Source organism: Ptychodera flava, chromosome 2 (assembly GCF_041260155.1).
Source record: "Ptychodera flava strain L36383 chromosome 2, AS_Pfla_20210202, whole genome shotgun sequence".
Classification (NCBI taxonomy): Eukaryota; Metazoa; Hemichordata; class Enteropneusta; family Ptychoderidae; genus Ptychodera; species Ptychodera flava.
The window spans coordinates 25,144,721-25,150,720 of NC_091929.1; the positions used below are offsets into that span (position 1 = coordinate 25,144,721).

Consider the following 6,000-nt stretch of genomic DNA (forward strand, 5'->3'; position numbering starts at 1 on the left):
AATGATATACCACAACCAGTAGTGCTACACCATACAGCAAAATTCAGTTGCTGGTCCCAATATTTCATATGCGGACTGCCCAGCCAGACATTACTTTCTTTCGCTGATCGATGAGTGATTACGTTATCTTTAAATATATCCCGTGGATGAAAAGTAAATTTATCTGTCGGTGTTACATATATTTCTAAGTCCATGAGAATAGGTTTTATTCCTCCATTCGGTTTGGAAGGAATATCAGCATGCTGTACTGTTGGTACGCTCGTCTTATTCAATTGAAAAGCAACTGGGAATAGGTCTGTACTCATTATTCGTGTTTCTATATACATATAGATTTAAATGGAGGAGAATTTTCCCGGAATCCCTGTCGGAACGATTTCGTTAGGGGTACTAACATTCCAGACCATGTAATACTTTATTTCGGATTCAGGTTTAAACGAATTTTTTATTTTTTACTAAGAATAGATAACATACTGCAAACAATGGAGAATTTAATAAAGTCATCGGCAGCGGCAAATACGACAGCGCCCTATCTGAACGGTTCCGAAGGACCAACCGCAGCGTCGGACGCTCGATCCATAATAGAGACTAAACGTGAAAAAATACTCTGTGTCATCGCAAGTGGTCAAAGTAAGTTATTTTTTGGTAAGGAGATTTCACTTGCTGACGTAGAAAAATGGAAAGATGAAACGGTGGATAAAGCCTTCAAAATGTACGAAGCGAAATACAGTTCTCTTATAAGTGATACCATCACTCAAAGTTTCATAGATCTAGGAGCCCGCGCAATCAGTCAGGTAGTTCCAATCGATGATCGAGATAACTATGCCACTGATCTTAAAAAGGATTTTATTCTAAACAGTGAAATAAAACGATTATCAGGACGGATAGCCTACACATGGGGGCCCCTGATTGCTCTAATTTCCACCGGTTTAATTACGGGTAAACATTTAAATTTTAAAAAAATCGGGTTTAATATAGTACCTGAAATAAATGGATTCAACTTCTCAAGCACCGACTCAGCAAACGGAAACGACGACGGGGCCCACACCGCAAACGGAAACGACGACCTTCCCGCCTCCGGCTACGCCACAGCGCAACATAGAGAAAATTACGTTACCGACGAAGCATCCAGGGAGAGTTGCTTCGGGCAACAAATTAGTGGAATGGAACAGGAAAAACAAGTGGAAGAAACGCCAAGCAATGGAGGGGGGGAGTGATGCGGTAGCGAGTCCCTTTCGAGACAGTTCCGGGGGGAGGGTACCGCCACAACAGTGTGATAGCTCACGCGATAATAACTGGTATAATAAATGTTATCTTGTTTTAGGAATTGTGGGAGTTTCATTGACTGCATTAGGGCTATATTGGGGGCGTGCTCGGCATTATTGTTCCGTCCGGAAAGATCCTCCACAGAAAGCGAAAAAAACAGAGCACGTAGCAGCTCCATCCGGAACAGTTCCGACAGGGGTTCCGAGGGGAGGGGAGGGGGAGGGGAGGTTTCCAGCTCCTCTACATTGTATGAGATGGATTAACTACCCCATATTTTATTTTTTATTTTTTATTTTATATACTAGTCAGCAATCATGGATACTAAAACAGTTGTAAACACAATGTACGATGGTATTGTAATCGCAGGACTTGCGATGGGATATCTTATGATCTCCAGCAAATTTCTGAAAATAGAGGTTGGCGATCCAAGTCGACCAAATTTAACTCGCTTGGCAAAATTAGGCGGTGCGACTGCTGCCGCGGTTGCGACCAAAGATCTCCTTGAACAGAAAAATATTATTCCTGCAGAACCTTATACTTTGTAATGTATATACCTTCGGGAACGGACCTTCGGAGAGTCGCAAAATAATATTATTATTCCTACAGAAACTTATACTTAGTAATATATACAGTTAGCTATGGCTTCAGCTATAGGAATGACAGTTCTCGGTGCTGTATTAAATGCAACGGCATTCACAGGAGGAAATATTATCGGACAAAAGCTTTCTGGGAATGGTGAGGCTCTTATTGAAGAGAAAATTAGACATGATAAAGCATTAGAAAAATTTGAACATGATCGCAACGTCTGGTCAGAAAAAAGATTACTACAGGCTGACTGGGAAAGAGAAAATCAAGCAAAGGATGCACATGCTGCGGCAGAATTAAGAGATACAGATGCAGAAATCTTGGAAGAAGCAGAAGCGGTGCAAAGCAACTCTACGTCAAGTCCAGTTCAATTCTCAGATTATTATCAGCCAAGTCAAGAGCAAAAAAAATATGAGATGATCTATATTGCTGGAGGATTGGTCGTGGGATGGTTTATCTTCCGATAGGGTTCCTTCGGAACGCACCGGTAGGATCCTTCGGAACGACTACAATAATTCAATACAAAAGCTAATTGGCCAGTTATTGAAATCGATCATGTTCCCATCCTGATCTGTTATCCAGATACGCATTGAATCCATCCAGTCTCCACATTTTCTCAATGGCATGGAAATTGAGCCGTCTTTAAAATCATAGGTGACCTTTTCACCTATTTCTTTTGTATCCTGAATGGGAAGTGTTTGTAAAGAGTCTGATACTACTCCCTGTATGTATTCGTCAGAGCCCAAGCCATCATAACTTCCAGTAAAATCAACAACATCTGAATGAACTATATATTCAGTGACTGTTAAGAAATCTGCTCGCTTTGGACTCATAGTACTTTTTATCACAGGGTTGTCCTCAGGTTTATCTGAAAAGCCGACTACGTTGGCGAAGCTACCTGTGGCATTGAAATAGACTTTAACATCTTCAGCCAAAGTTAGAAGAACGTGACCTGTCGGCAGATGTTTTTCAAATTTGATTTTCGGCTGCAACCCGATTGCTTTGTTTAACGTATCGATATTGTAGTTACCTGGACGTATTGATTTAGTCTTCTTCGCTTGGTCGCCTTCTTGGTATTTTAATACATTATTCGTCGATGTTATGTTATGCCATGAATTGTACAGTCCGCACTCGAGCAGTCTTATCTTCGTAAACTGTGATATGTCAATGCAAGGGTTAAAATACATAGTAAACGGTTTGCCTGTTTTGCTTACAATCTTAATGATCATCGTTGTATGTTGTATATTATTACAAGGTATTATTTATTTTTCACTGTATATAGGTTAATCATGTCTGGTCCAAGTAACTCCGGTCTAGGTGTAATTCGTGTACAAAATCTTGAGCTTGAAGATTTAAGTGATGTTAAAGTGAACAATAATACTAAGATAGCTACTAATCATAATAAGGATTATGTCCTTCGTTACAAGGACCGCGAAAAATATTTCGTTTTAGCCGCGGCGCCCCACGAACATGCCGTAGAATTTTCCGAACTTACAGACATTGATGAAACCGTAATTGACGCCACAAAGGCTTCAAACGATCCTACTCCTTTTGCACTGACATGGAATTCGACTAGTCAGAAATTCATGCCTTATAATGTACCGCGTAACATCTTAGATATATTGGATAGTGAAATTAGTGGTGGAGTTGCTGAACTGCCAGGAACTCCAAATGTTATTTATTTCGATAGCAATGTTAATAAGTACAAGTTGTTAGATTTTCGTAGTTGGCTTACTCCTACGAATCCATACATTGCACTTCTTGGTATACCGATTCACCTTAAAATTAGTCCTCTTAATACAATAATGAAGGCAGATAATACACTAAGAAGGTGGATAAACGAGGGGGAGAATTATTGCTCGTATACAGCTAGCGGAGTTCCAGTTAGATTATTTTGGGACACAACTTTAAAGAAACTGGGTCTTAAAAGTGTCGGTGATGAGGCAGCTGTTCTCACTTTACAGACAGTAAATCAACAGATGACTGATAATATGAAAATACTTCAACATGGTACAGTTCTCATTAGATGTGTAAAGTTAGCTACGGGAGACGAGTTTGACGATTTGGTTGGATATTATGCTATGAAAACAGATAACAGAACATCTTGTGACATTATCATAAGTATTGATAAAGATCGCAATGAAATGAGTATTGAATGTTTTGTTGGAGGGAATAGAGTAGAGAATGACTTAGGAACTACATTTGTACGTAGAGATAAAAGAGTGAACACTTTAGATATCAGTACCATTCATCTGAAACGACTCATTTTGTTTGAAGTAATGGTCTTCCGACATATTTTAAGTTCGGAGGAAATTACTAAAATTTTATCTATCGGGTGAACAAGTTCGCACCGATAGGAACTCCGAGTTCAAAAAACCTACCGGAAATTCAGACCTCAGTCATGCAGTAGGAAAAAATTCACATCAGCTAGACTCCGCGACTGACTGACAACACGGGTAAAAGTCCCTTTATATAGGCTAGTTTGATGGTGATGACTCACACGGAATTTCCCGTACACCTTCGGAACGTGTCTATACATGTTGTGTGTTTAGGTCAGACAGAACAAGTTTCTACATGTCCCAGCATCAGTAGTCCGTTCTAATACCCAGCTAGTATATTGCGCAAGTCCAGGACCTGACTCAGAAGGGAATTTCCCTGCTTAGTTCAGGACAATGCACTGCTGCGCGTGAGTTCGTATATAGGTCAGGGTCATACTTTAGTTACATGGATGGTTAATTTTTCCTTCGCTCCCTTTAGATAAATGAATAAAATGGGTGTAAAAATTCTTATTTATCCCAGAAGGGAACAAAAACTTACTACTAAGGCTAAACATGATATAACACGATTGGAACTAATTTTGGAGAATAGGACATCGTGGTTATGTTAATGTAATGTAAATTTAAAATCATACATCTTCCTTACGGTTTGTTCTGTAATTAACTTGTTTTTATAGGTTACGTAATTTGTAATATCACCTCTTACAACAATAGGGAATGTTACAATTTTGATAAATTTGAACAAATAAAAGATCCAATTTTCCCAAATTATTTCCAGTCGTGTTCATTATATGGAAAGATGTTTGTACCATGACCGTTAACCCTATCTTGACATGATACTTGATGAGGCAAAAATAAAACTACAATGTGGAAAGTAAGCCGTTCGTGTTTGAAATGTACTTTACAGTTGCTGTAACATTTTTAGGAATGTACTGACCGTACATGACGTTATCATTTTCCTTACGGAGAGAGACTGTGGAAATGAAATCTAACTTATCTCCGGAAGAATAAAATTTATCTCCTTCTGTCCATTTATATTCAAGTTTCTTTGAAATACATTTAACAAGAAGGGCACTCTGTCGGAATTGAAAAAGTATTACCGAATGTTACTTTTGCTTTTATTATTTGTTTGCAACCTTTGACGAGTTCCATTGTAAGTCGTGTTTCCACAGTCACAGGACAAACAGGGATGGCAGTTGTGTACATTCGTTCCAGAATCATAGGCATTTGTTATTTATTTATTTATTTATTTGACTTTTTCGTAAAACTTTAAACCGTATTCAATAACCTGTAAAATATTGAAAGGAGTACTTGATGAGTTTCGCACAAGGAAATCTTTATAAAGAATAATTCGATCACCAAAATAATTTTTTATGATTTGCATAATATTGTGTAATCTTTGATTTAGGTACACATATTCGTGCTAGTATAATTGTTAAGCTCCAGCATGGCGTTTTTAGTGTCTGCTGAGTTAATGATTAGGTACAATGCTCGTACATTTGTTTGTTTGCAGGAACAGATTCCAAGACTCTTTCCGCCACATGGATTTTAGTAGTTGTTATATGTGCTGTACTTTTGGTAATTGTTTGTGTGTGTTTGTTTCGCTGGGGATATCGACGTTGTCATAATTCGAACTCAGGAGGATGTTGCAATATTCGAAAAGGTGATCAGCAAAGGGAAAACAATCCCCCTAACGAAAAAAAAGGATTTAACATTATAAAATCAAACTAAGTGTTCTACTTAATCCCCATTTTTGGATTCGTTCATTTACTTTTTCTTGAGATATTATACTGTTATGTTTGATTGAAAAAGAAAAATAATGTAAAATAACGTTTTAACAGTATATTTGCTTGACTTAATGATAGATGTACCCTTA

At 38.1% G+C, this 6,000-nt stretch overlaps 1 long non-coding RNA gene across 1 annotated transcript in view; it reads left to right on the plus strand.

Moving 5' to 3' along the window:
• Window positions 1-5,656, plus strand: part of LOC139147632 (uncharacterized) — a 62,873-nt gene extending 57,217 nt beyond the window's left edge. Inside the window, exon 4 of the long non-coding RNA XR_011555768.1 lies at window positions 5,644-5,656. This is a non-coding gene — a long non-coding RNA (uncharacterized lncRNA). The remainder of the gene's footprint in view (window positions 1-5,643) is intronic.
• Window positions 5,657-6,000: the final 344 nt, after the last annotated feature.